The following is a 14,340-nucleotide window of genomic DNA, read 5'->3' as shown; positions in this document are numbered from 1 at the left end:
TAAACTTTGACATTGTGAAATCGAAGAGTTTTTAGCTTTAGCCGGTCGGTCACAGCCAAACTGCTAGACCTCGTTCATGAATATTTTATCTGTTCCAGCGGAGCAGTTCGTTTTATTTCTTTATGAGTTTGGTTAATGGCGATGCCCTACGCGAGGGCAATGGGGACATAAGAAAATAATACTTGGAAAGGATACTTTTTCGAATCGATATAAGGCTCTACGAGGAAGAACTCCTATGGGTCCCCTACCAACAGATGGCATCCTATTGGTCTTCTATCCACATATTATCCGCGGGTCTTCTAAACAAAGAAGGTCTTCCAAATGCCCTCTATCCACAGAAGGGCTATGCGTCTTCTACCCATAGAATGGGTCCTCTATCTACAGAAGCCCGTCCTATAGGTCCTCCATCCATAGAAGACCTTCTATGGATATTCTAGCCATAGAAGACTCTGTTCACTATCCATTTAAGACCTTCTATTGTTCTTCCAGGCAGAGAAGACTCCAATAATTCCTCCAGCCATAGAAGACCTTTTATGGGTATTCTGTGCATAGAAGATCTTCTATGGAGCTTTTCTTCACGAAGATCTTCTATGGACCCTCTCTTTACGAATATCTTCTATGAGTCCTCCAGCCTTACCTTATAGGATCCATATAAGGTAAGGCTGGAGGACTCATAGAAGATATTCGTAAATAGCCATAGAAGATTTTCTATGGGTCCTCTAGCCATAGACGATGTTCTATGGTCCCTCAAACCATAGAAGACCTTCTATGGGTCCACTAGCCTCGGAGACCTTTTTCTAGTTATAGATGTCCTATGGCTCATCTGTCCATAGAAGACTTTCTACAGGTACTCTAGTCATAGAAGACTTTTCTATTGGTTCTCTATTTACAAAAGATTTTCTGAGGGTCCTCTGTCCATAGAAGACCTTCTATGGGCCCTCTAGCCACAAAAGACCTTCTTTCGGTTCTCTAGCTACAGAAAATCTCCGCTGTCCATAGAAGACTTTCTATAAGTCCTCTAGCCATAGAAGGCCTCTTCTATCCATAGAAGATTTTCTAAGTGTTATCTGTCCATAGAAGACATTCTATGGGTCCTCTAGCTATAGATTATCTTCGATGGATCTTTAACCATAGAAGACTTTCAATGGGTCCTCATTCGTAGAAGGCTTTCTATGGGTCTCCGATCCATGGTAGTCCTTTTATGGGTCCTCTATCCATGGAAGATTTTCTATGGGTCCCCTGTCCATAGAAGACCTTCTATGGGTTCTCTATTTTTAGAAGACCTTCCATGGATCCTCAATCCTTAGAAGATCTTCTATGGGTCCTCTATCCCTAGAAATCCTTCTATGGATCCTCTGTCCATAGAATATCTTCTGTGGGACCTCTAGCTATAGAAGACCTTCTATTGGTCTCCTCTTCGCAGATGATCTATGGATCCTCTATCCATAGAAGACCTTCTATGGGTCTTCTGCTTTCAATGGGTCCTCATCCATAGAAGGCTTTCTATGGGTCTTCGATCCATGGAAGTCCTTTTATGGGTCTTCTATCCATGGAAGATTTTCTATGGGTCCCCTGTCCATAGAAGACCTTCTGTGGGTCCTCTTTCCATAGAAATCCTTCTATAGATCCTCTGTCCATAGAAGATCTTCTGTGGCCCTCTAGCCATAGAAGTCCTTCTATGGGTCCTCTAGCCATAGAAGTCCTTCTATGGGTCCTCTAGCCATAGAAGACTTTCTATGAGTCCTCTGTCCATAGAAGACCCTCTATGGGTCATTTAGCCATATAAGACCTTATATGGGTCCTTTAGCCATATAATACCTTCTTTGGGTCCTCTATCCTTAGAAGACTCTCTATGAGTCCTCTATTAATAAAATACTTTCTATGAGTCTTCTATCCGCAGAAGACATTTTATGGATCCACTAGCCTTTTGTGAAGACCTTATATGGATATTCTAGCCATAGGCGATTTTCTATGGGTCCTCAAATCATAGAATTCGCTTTATGGGCCCTCTATCCATAGAATATCTTTTATGGGTCCTATAGCCATAGAAGTCTTTCTATGGGTTATCTAGCCCTAGAAGTCCATCTATTGGTTCTCTAGCCATAGAAGACCTTTTATGGGCCCATTAGCCATAAAACATCTCCTACGAGCCCTCTAGGCATAGAATACCTTTTATGAGTTCTCTCTTTACAGAAGATCTTTTATGGATCCTCTTTCCAAAGAAGTCCTTTTATAGATCCTCTGTCCATAGAAGACCTTCTATGTGTCCTCTAGCCTTAGAAAACCTTCCACGGGTCCCCTAGCCATGGGTCCTCTAACAATAGAAAACTTTCTATGGATCTTCTATCCATAGAAGACCTGCTCTTGATCCTCGATCCTTAGAAAGTCTTATATGGCTCATCCATGCATGGAAAACCTTCTATGGATCTTCTGTCCATAGAAGATCTTCACTAGATCAAAAGAAGACCTTCATCGGGTCTTCTAATCATAGAAGACTTTCTATGGATCTTCTATCAATAGAAGACCTTATCAAAATCCTTCATCCAAAGGGTCCTCTAGCCATAGACCTTCAATGAGTCATCTAACCAAAGAAGACTTTATTTGGATCTTCTATCCTTAGAAGACCTTCTCTGGACTCGCGATCCATAGAAAATCTTCTATGGGTCCTCTAGCCATAGAAGAAGTCCAGGGGTCCTCTAGCGAAGTCCATGGCTCCTCTATCTATAAAAGACCTTCTTTGGGAGGTCTCAACATGTAGCGTCCATTTAAGTCGTCTTCACTCCCTTGTAATGCCAACTTTTGGTTTGGTGACCGTTGCTATCATTCAATGGGTTCCCGGTTGCTATCTCTGCCCGAAAGGAGCGTTGCGTGTTAATTCATTCCCATACATGTCTAGGTCGTTGTTGTATTTGAATTATTAGTTGGTTGGTTGCTCTCTTTCTTTTTTTGGGTTGTTTTTTTTTCGAAAGAGAATCAGCTTTGGAATGTTGGCTGTCAATTTTGATGTGGAAAGGGGGTGAAAAGAAGGATATATGCTTGCAGGTGTTTTGATTCCAAAATTTCAGTTCAAAAAGGATTTTTTGGGGGGGGGGAATTTTTTTATGTTAATATTTCGTGTGCTTTGCCTTCTCAGGGGTCTGGTGGCAATAACAGTAGGGAGTGAGGGGAAACTATCAGACCCAACACGTTCTCAAAAGTTTACCTTTTCCTAGACAGCACCTGAAAATGCTGGTGTAAGACGTCTAGAATATATCCTGCCTGTGAGAAGTCTCTTACCCCCCTCAAAGTTGTTGTTGTTTTCAACTTCTCCTGCAGTAAATTTGTTATGTCTTTCACAGCTTTGTTTTTGTTATTTGTCGTTTTCTTGTAATAATTATGTTTCACTCCACACGTTACTTCCTTTTTTTGTCCGTGTGTGCCATTGATTTGAAACAGTTCCCTTTATGGAGGTAAATGAACCCTAATTAAATTTATGTGCGTTTGGCTTGGTTTCATGGTTATCCTTCATTACACCAGAATTTTAATAATTTATCCAATTAATTTTTTCGAATCTTCACTTTCCTTATCAAAACGGTATAGGATGGACAAATGGGTATGAAGTGACCAGGATAAGTAAAGTGTATGGCGATAAAGGAGTTTGAGTTTCTATGAAGGACCAATATATGAGAGGTGAGATGAAAAAACTGCAACAAAGTCAAACGCCATAAATTTTACATTTTTTTTTAATTTTATTGAATGAAAGCAAAAAAAGGTCGGAAATAGCATTAAATTTTAGAATAAGTTTAGATTTGTTCGAATTGGTCACCTTTAGCACAAATTATGACCTTCCAACGGTCAATGAAACCTTGAAATACTGCTCGAATTTTATTCTGCGGTATTTTGGCCCATTCCCGCCGAAGCGCTTGCTTGAGGTGATCGACACTTTGGTATTTTTTAGTGCCAACCTTGCTTTCCAGACACAATAGTCCAACGGATTGGTATCCGGAGATTTTGGTGGCCATTGTACGCTGGAAATGTAGCGAGGAACCTCATTTTGTAACCATTCTTGGGTGGCGCGTGCTGATTTCGAAGGTGCTGAGTCCTGTTGGAATGTCCAAGGTCTGCGGCCAACATTTTTTCCTGACCCTCCAGAATATTTTCGCGATAATATTTGGCATTTATTCTGATGCCACGGTCGACTAATGCGAGCGGAGAGCGACCATCGGCTGTTGTGGCGGCCCACACCATCACCATGGCCAACGCTTGAGTTCTGGTGGCCAACCGAAGGTGCACATTTTCAACTGATCTCTTTGGCAAGTTCACGCTCATTTTGTTTGTTTATAAATTGCTGGACAACGAATGTTTTCTCATCGGCGGATTAACTCTTTAGCTCTTTTGAGTCTAATTTCTTCCCTTTGCGGTGTAAGTTCTTGCAATTGTTGGCCTTACCCCGAGCTCATTTTTCAATATTTGCAGAATGGAATATTGCGATATGTTCAGCTCATGATCCATTTTTCGGCCACTGCGAAGCGGGTTTCAATCAAGTCGCTTCTTTACTTTTCGAACCATTTCTGCTGATGTTGCTGTTTTCTTCCGTCCACTTCCTTGACGTCGGGCTACGCTACCAGGATCACGGTACGATATGTACGAGACACAAAAGATTTATTCACATTTAAATGCTGGAGTGCTCTAACTATAGCCACTTGTGGTTTTCCAGCCAAATATAAAGAAATCACACTATTACGCTTGAATTCCATCACGAATAACTTTTTTTCTGAAAGATTCTCTCCAGAATGCTTTTGTACGCTTGTAAACAATATAATGAGCTGTCACTGAAATAATTTTAACAGCTGTCGGACGAGTGGCTTAGAAATGACAGCAGTCTGATGTTGGTTGTAGTTTTTTTCATCCCACCCTGTAAATATCGTAAATTTTGTAAGGACCAACTGATTACCAACACTAATTTGTTTTTCAAGGATATGCAGGCTAAAGATGTTAAGTTTCGGAAAGAGAACACATTTTTAATAGTTCTAAAATACCTCTTTTAGCGTCCTTCAGGTCAATAATGATAGAGGTTTTAAGAAAATTCTATCATGTCTTCACGAACAAAAATCGTGGATTTTTAGAAATTTTCGAATGTCTATAATAAGTCCCAGGGCCACCAGAATTATCGGAGAGGTTAGGAACTCAAGTTTTAGGGGGCAAAGACATATGATGTTACTTGGATAAGTTATCGGCTGGTTTTTAGGACAACTAACAAAATAGTTAAGGTTGGCCTACTTCAAATCGGATCCACCATTTAAACTAGGTCACCCTTAATTCTGTTTCTCTTTTACCTAAAACCCAGTCAGTGATTTATAACAGAAGAATTCCTCTTATGTATACCCCCCTTATTACCCCTCTCTTCAATGAAGTTTTCTGAAAATTTCTGTTGAAACTAATTAAGACAATTTTTTTTTTTCGTCCTACAGTTTCATAGAGTTGCCTATTATTTCGTAAGGGACACTTGCGCTTTCTATTGAAATCATAAACAAACCCCTCCGCCCACACCTGGCTATTGTAGGTAATAATCAAAGAAATAATGAAACGTTTCCATTCTCCATTGTTGTTGTTGCTGTGGTTGTACAGAAAAACATTTGAAATATAATGTCCTTTTAACAGCATTTCAATGTTAATAAAATAATATTTAGATAATTGAACATGCAAGTCACTGGACATTAGGGTGGCTCGTATACATTTTTTTCTACAAAAAATTATACATAGAAAATATATTTTAATAAAGGGACCATTAAATACATAGGCAGACGAAACAGTAGTACCTTGGCTGAATCCAGTGAGCCTAAACTGTAAGGCAATATCATGAACTTGAGAATAGATTGGAGTCAGGTCTAGTATTCGATAGACAATTTTCTGCCTTAAAAAGCGGTTCGAAATTTTTTTCTACATTATTCAAGTATTCCAGAAATCTGGGAGCTACTGTTATATGTGGTCCATACCACAATTTGTTGGGTTAGAGTTCTTCTTTCAAGCTTTTTTTTTGTGTTGAGCAAGCGCTTATATGAGAACAATGCAGTTTTCTATATATATAGAAGATCTTCGGTAGATACTATATGCATAGAAATGAAGTTCATCCTCTTCAGCAAACCTCCTCAGCAAACCTTTAAAAAGTATATGTCAGCTGTTGTTAAACAAAGTTGTCATATAATATAATAATGCTGTTACCTACAGTGGCCTTTGTCGTATTATTCCATGGTCTATGAACTGTCGGCCTCTGAACTAAGAACATGTGTTGGAGCTAATCACTCACAAAGTCATCACGTATTAGACGAATACAACGACAGATGGTGTGATATGTGCCACATATGTACGTCAAATCATAGGCCATCAAAAAGCCCATGGATAGTCAGTTAATTAATTATTCCCTTTTCCGAGGTATATAGGTCAATATGCGTCTATCCTATGATATGTATTTTAATTTTTGAACATTTCAAGCAAAAAGTTCATCAAAAGAACAAAAAATAAATAAAAATCATAACATGCGACCTTGATATGGAGGTGGTGGACAGTGTCATCGAAATTTATTATTACTGCTTATTATAAACGTTCTAGTGGTGTATGATTTAATGTGGTTTGGTTAAATTTAAGTCTGTACCAATATTTTAGGTACACACTTAACAATAATTGGAGTTAATTCTTAATCTGAGATAAATACCGTACCATACGTTTTCCAGTGCTCGGATCTAATCCCCTTTGCAATTATGAGGATTATGTCCGTTTTTTTGTGGTCATAGCCCCCATAATAAAATTGGGGATTATGTCCACTTCCAAAACGGACATAATCAGCACGGGGAGTATGAAGGTTTGTTGTGTGGATTCTGTTCGAACCGGTTCCGAGGTTATACATGAAAATATGTGCTTTTGGAACTTTTGAAGAGTAGAAAATGGACACATTTTGGGGTGTTAAGATCTACATACTACATTATAGCGTACACTCTTGCCTTTCAAAAATGGTGCCATATGTGTTGATGTGGGAAATTTGAGGAGATGGATGGATGCATTTGGATGCATTTTTTCGAATTCCTTGAGCGTTGTGTTTTTAAAAATCTTGAACCCGAAAAAAATGGTCCAATCTCTACCATCTTTATAACAGATCTTGTGTTGATGATAATATTGAGAAGCTCCAAGTCTGAATAGAATCGGATGTTAATTTTGCATTTTATGAGATTCATGGATACCAAAAATGTAGACTCTTTGTGGGGGAGGTACCAGAAGGAGTGGACCGATGTATCCCATCTTCACACCAGATCTTAACTTAGTAGAAATAATGGGACGTGTGTAATATGAAAAGAATCGGATGTTTATTTCGGATTCTTTGCTCGTTCTGATTATTCCAAACTTAGGTCCTTTGTGTAGGAGGTACCAGAACGAGTGGTCCGATCTCTACCATCTTTATAAGAGATCTTGCGTTTATGAAAGTGCCAAGTTTGAATGGAATCAGATGTTAATTTAGTGTTAAAAGAGCTTGATGGATATTCAAAATGCCGACCTTTTGTGGGGATGGTACTTGATGGAGTGTACCGATATTATCCATTTTTGCACCTGACCTAGAAATGACCTAAATATCAGGATTTGCAAAGTTGGAACAAAATCGGAATATCCATTCTCTTTCTGTGCAAAATAAATATATATATTTTTTGAAAATCTCGATCATTTGTGTGGAAGGTACCAGAAGGAGTGCACCGATATATTCCATCTTAGCACCAGACCTTGGGTTAATATAAATATTAGGATGTGTGAAATTTGATGACAATCGGACTCTTACATCACATTTTATGAGAGTTGTAATTTTTTAAAATTTTGACCCCTCGTGGGGGAGGTACCAGAAGGAGTGGACCGATACTGTCCATTTTCACACTTGACCTAGTACCAACGCAAATATTAAGATTTGCTTAGTTGGAGAAAAATTGGATTATCGTTTCCCCTTCTGTGCAAAAATATATATATTTTTTTTAATTTCGACCATTTGTGGGGGAGGTACCAGAACGAATGGACCGATATATTCCATCTTAACATCAGATCTTGGGTTAACATAAATATTGGCATGTGTGAAATTTTAAGACAATCGGACTCTTATATCACATTTTATAAGAGTTTTAATTATTCAAAATTTTGAACATTTGTGGGGGAGGTACTTGATGGAGTGGACCGATATTGTCCATTTTCACACTTGACTTAGCAGTGACGCAAATATTAAGATTTTCAAAGTTGGAGCAAAATCGGATTATCGTTTCTCTTTCTGTGCAAAAAATAATTTTTTTTTTGAAAATTTCGACCTTTTGTTGGGGAGGTAGCAGGAGGAGTGGACCGGTATTGCCCATCTCCGGACTCGATCTAAGTTTGACAAAAATATTACGATGTACCAAGTTTGGACCAAACCGGATACTCTCTTCGAGAGTTATCGTGAGCACCAGCCAGACAGACAGACGGACGGACGGACATCGCTAGATCGACTCCAAATGTTCTGAAACGGATTTTGTCCATAGAGACCCAGGATCTAAAACCGTTATTTCGACTAGGCACTTTTTGACCGTATCAAATGATAAATACCCTTTGTAGCCATATGGCTGAGGGTATAACTAGGGTCCGCGTAGCAGTAGTTGGACATACTCCAGAGGAAAAAATCTTAAGCCTCGGACGAACGACGGTTACTTTCAAAATCTTAGTGAGTATTTTCATGATTTCAGTAATATTATTTACCAGAATAGTTTCAAATTTCGTATCTGAAGTTCGCAATGGGTACTACAGCCTATGACAAAAATGTCCACGTGTATGCAGGTCCACGTCTTCGTATAGGCTCCATATAACGGTACCTCCCGATATCATGAATTTTGATGATTTCAGCATCATTATTCACTGAAATCGTTTCAAATTTCGTATTGGAAGATCTTAATGGGTACTACAGTCTATGACAAAAATTTCCACCTGTATGCAGGTCCACGTCTTCGTATAGCTCCCATATAACGGTACCTCCCGTTATTCGGTATTTTGATGATTTTATCGACCTTATTCACCGAAATTGTTTCAAATTTGGCATTTGAGATTCGGAATGGATACTACAGCCTATTGTCTGTGCAGGTCCACGTCTTCGTATAGCCTCCATATAACGGTTCCTCCCAAAATTCGGTATTTTGATGATTTTAGCGTCATTATTTAACGGAATTGTTTCAAATTACGTATTTAGAGTTCGTAATAGAATCTACAGTCTGTGACAGAAAGTTGTCTATGCAGGTCCAGGTCTTCGTATAGGCCCCATATATCAGTACCTCCCTATATTCGGTATTTTGACGAGTTTAGGTACAAAACCCACCGAAATTTTTTGAGATGTCGTATTTGAAGTTCATAATGGATGCTACAGCCTGTGACAGAAAATTGTCTATGCAGGTCCAGGTTTTCGCACAGCTCTGATATAAAGGTACCTCCCTATATACGATATTTTGATGATTTTAGCTACATTATTCTCCGTTTATTTCAAGTTTTCGAATTTGAATATGGTAGTGGCTTATGACAAACAATGACTATGTAGGCTCACGTCCTATAGACCCCAATATAACGACTATATTCGGTATTTTTAAAATTTTAACAGAATTTTTTAAGGATTTTATTTTTTAAAAATTTCCAAATTCGTTGCAACTGGAGGAGGGTATTAAAAGTTCGGACCGGCCGAGAACTTACTGCTTTTTAACTTGTTAAGACAATATAATTAGACCAAACTAAAGATGTATGACAGTGAAGCAAAACACGAAACGTGCGTGAGCTTTTTAAACCAGTGTAGCTTAAAAATCCCACTTTAATAAATGACAGGTCACTGTTGTCCCTCAAGGATCTCCCTTAACATTTCAATATTCAATTCTGAAACTCGCACATTTGTATAAATGGAAATGTATGTCTATCTCTCATTGGCTTGAGAGAGCTTGGTGACATTACCATTCGTTCTCAGTGACAATTTTGTCATGTGAATCAAATGAAATAACTCTCACGTTTGGCTCACTACTGGTTCTTTCGATGGTCATTGGAACATTTCTCTCAAGTAACATGTGTATGTAAGCCAAGCTGACTGAACCATGTGTGTGTGTACATGCATGTGCTTGTGTATTTGTGTTAATTAAATGTTCTTCTCGCCATGTGGGAATTTCAATAGCAAGGATAATGACGTTATTGACATTCATTTCCATTTCTTGTGAAAATGATTAGAATTGCATGCATGTAGCGTGCAAAGCATTAATACGTGAGGGTGGGGGTGGTGCGTTGTATGTAAGGTCCACAAGTAACTCAAAACAAGCTATGAATAACAATTCATGTTGTTGTAGTAGTAGTTCAGAACGGCCAGACACAATCACATGTTGCATGCATGCACTGACGAGAGATCCAAGTGAAAGTTGTGATTAGTCATCACAGAAGGAGGATATGTCACAAGACAAAGGATTTCTCAATGAAATTAATTCCCGTGAAAACATTGGAAGATTTGAAGGGAATGGGGGAGGACCATTCACAATATACTAGCCTTTTTTGTTGTTGTGTGCCATCCAACTCTTCAATACATTCTAATCATAATCCTTGTAACCTTCTCATCACTCTCCCAAACCTTTTAGCCTTCATGTTGCATTTGGTAAATCCGCAGTGCAGGTGTTGCTGACCAATACTTGTTTTTGTTGTTTTTTTCTTCTTTGTCCTATCACACAAGGTGTTAACATTTGTAATTATGGCCTCATGAAATTAATATTTCAACAATCAAAAAAAAATAAAAAAAATGAAAAAAAGAATAAAACGACGAATCATTCTCGAAGCCATTCAGTAAAACAAAAAAAATGAATGAATCATTTAAAAAAAAGGTCCTGGGAATTATTTATTTCATTCACACATGTGTAGATTGGAAAACGCACTGAAGACATTGTCATGGTGGCACGTTTTGGTCCCCTACCCCTCATAAATGTGCTTCTAGATATAGAGACCTTTAAAAATTCAATAAAAAGTCTTTAAAATATTTTTCCGAAATATGTTCGAGATATTTGACTGAGCTTCATCAGTAAAGTTCAAGGCAAGATATAAGGCGGGAAATTTTGAAAATTCGTACTAAATGACAGTAAGAACTGTGTGGAAGGTAATTTTTGTTGAATTTTAAAAATTAGTACGAATTAAATTATTAATATTAAAAGTTGTACGGAACTGTTCACATACTCCGGGGGCCAAAAAAATGACAAAATAGGATTCTGGTCTTTTAAAATTTTACATCAAATCACAGCATTTTTATACCCTCAGCCATATGGCTACAGAGGGTATATATCATTTGATACGGCCAAAACGTGCCTAGTCGAAATAACGGTTTTAGACCCTAGGTCTCTTTGGACCAAATCCGTTTCAGAACATTTGGAGTCGATCTAGCGATGTCCGTCCGTCCGTCTGTCTGGCTGGCTGGTGCGCACGATAACTCTCGAAGGGAGTATCCGATTTGGTCCAAACTTGGTACATCGTAATATTTTTGTCAAACTTAGATCGAGTTCGGAGATTGGCAATATCGGTCCACTTCTTCTGGTACCTCCCCCACAAAAGTTCGAAATTTTCAAAAAATTTAGTTTTTGCTCAGAAAGGGAAACGGTAATCCGAATTTGCTCCAACTTTGCAAATCCTAATATTTGCGTCAGTGCTAGGTCAGGTGTGAAAATGGGCAATATCGGTCCACTCCATCAAGTACCTCCCCCACAAATGGTCAAAATTTTGAGTAATTACAACTCTCATAAAATGTTATGTAAGAGTCCGATTGTCTTCAAATTTCACACATCCCAATATTTATATTAACCCAAGGTCTGGTGTTAAGATGAACAATATCGGTCCACTCCTTCTGGTACCTCCCCACAAAAGGTCAAAATTTTCAAAAAAAAAAAAAACAATTTTTTGCACAGAAAGAGAAAGGCTAATCCGAATTTGCTCCGACTTTGCGAATCCTAATATTTGCGTCAGTGCTAGGACAGGTGTGAAAATGGACAATATCGATCCACTCCATCAAGTACCTCCCCCACAAAATATAGAAATTTTGAGTACCCATGAAGTTCATAAATAGCCAAATTAACATCCGATTCCATTTAGACTTGGCATAATCTTAACACTAGTCAAAATATATTTAGATAATCGAACATAGGCTGAGGGTATATCTCTGGCGGCAATACTGATATGCTGATACTTTTTAACTTGTTATAAGATATTTTAATTGTAGAATTTTACATATTATGGTTTAAGACATAAGAAAAATGTATCTGATTCAAGGACGAAATTGGCTACTTAATCGATTTTTCTCAGACTTGAAGTAAAATTGAAAAATTGGCTCCTTAATCGATTCTTCTGAGACTTGAAGTACATAACACCAAACTGACATATAAAGCATGAAACAAGTTAAAAAGCAGTTGCAACGAATTAAAAAATTCTGTTAAAATTTTAAAAATACCGAATATAGCCGTTATATTGGGGTCTATACGACGTGGACATACATAGGCATTGTTTGTCATAAGTCATTACCATATTCAAATTCGAAACTTGAAATAAACGGTGAATAATGTAGCTAAAATGATCAAAATATCGTATATAGGGAGGTACCGCTATATCGGAGCATAGACAATTTTCTGTCACAGGCTGTAGCATCCATTATGAACTTCAATTACCACATCTCAAACAATTTCGTTGGGTATTGTAGCTAAAATCGTCAAAATACCGAATATAGGGAGGTACTGATATATGGGGCTTATACGAAGACCTGGACCCGCACAGACAATTTTCTGTCACAAACTGTAGTTTCCATAACGAACTTGAAATACCAATTTTGAAACAATTCCGGTGAATAATGTCGCTAAAATCATCAAAATACGGAATATAGGGAGGTACCGTTATATGGGGGCTATATGAAGACGTGGACCTGCACAGACAATTTTCTGTCTTAGGGTGTAGTATCCATTTTGAACTTCATATACCAAATTTGAAACAATTCCCGTGAAAAATGTCAATAAAATCATCAAAATACCGAATATAGGGAGGTACCGTTATATGGGGGCTATATGAAACGTGGACCTACATGGCCCATTTACGAACCTAACCTGCCTACTGGAAAAATAAACATGTGTGCAAAATTTTAGCCATCTATCTCAATTCATTCGAAAGATAGCATGATTACAACAGACAGACAGACGGACATCGCTAAATCGACTTAGAATTTTACGCTGATCAAGAATATGTATACTTTGTTGGGTCTGACATGAGTATTTCGAGGAGTTATAAACGGAATGACAAAGTTAATATACCCTCCATAGTATGGTGGAGGGTATAAAAATCGGCATTGTAGAATTTCGGAAATTTGATCTGTGGTAAAATTTTCGATTTCGTTTCTCTCTGATGATCAAGTGCGGTTTGACAGCATATGAATTTTCGTATATCAAAAATTGTGCACCATTATGTTGCACAGTGTAAGATAAAGAATTCTTAATCTACATCTAAAAGAGGAAAATGTGTGTATGTTTGTAGTTTATGGACTCGAAAACCGCAGCACAGATTATCCTGAAAATTTCCAATATACATTTTTGAAATTCCACTTTGAACTGGAGATATAGTATCAGAATCGGAGGTACCTCTCAAAATTTGGATTTTATATGCACATATATATTGATCGATTACAGATGCAGTCTCCTTTTTTGGAATGCGTAACGGAATTTGGGAAAAAAATAAATTTGCCAAATTATATTTATATCGGTTCAGACTTGGTTATAGCTTCCATATATATTTTCTGCCGATTTCATGAATTTGGTGCATTGGCGTACACCACATTTCAATGAAATTTGAAACGGATGATGGAATTTGTAAAAAAAAAAAAAAAAAAAAAAAAATTTAAATTATATTGAAATCGCTTCAGATTGGAATATAGCTCCCACATACATTTTCGGCAGATTTAATGTATTTGATGCACCAAACACGCTATGTACCTCTAATTTCAATGAAATTTGGAATGTGTAACGGAATTTAAAACGAACATACATTCGCCAAATTATATTGAAACTGGTTCAGATTTGGATATAGCCTCCACATATATTTTCGGCCGATTTCACATATTTTAGGCACTATCATTTGATCAGAAAATATATTTGCGAAATTATATTGAAATCGGTTCAGATTTGGATATAGCTCTTATATATATTTTTCGGCCGATTTCATAATTTGATGCACAAAACACGATATGTACAGGGTGAGATGAAAAAACTGCAACCAACTTCAGACTGCTGTCATTTCTAAGCCACTCGTCCGACAGCTGTTAAAATTATTCCAGTG

The sequence above is a fragment of the Musca domestica genome, unplaced genomic scaffold (genome assembly GCF_030504385.1).
Source record: "Musca domestica strain aabys unplaced genomic scaffold, Musca_domestica.polishedcontigs.V.1.1 32, whole genome shotgun sequence".
In the NCBI taxonomy this organism is placed as follows: Eukaryota; Metazoa; Arthropoda; class Insecta; order Diptera; family Muscidae; genus Musca; species Musca domestica.
The sequence above is the reverse complement of the archived record's forward strand: the minus strand, read 5'-3'. Positions refer to the sequence as shown.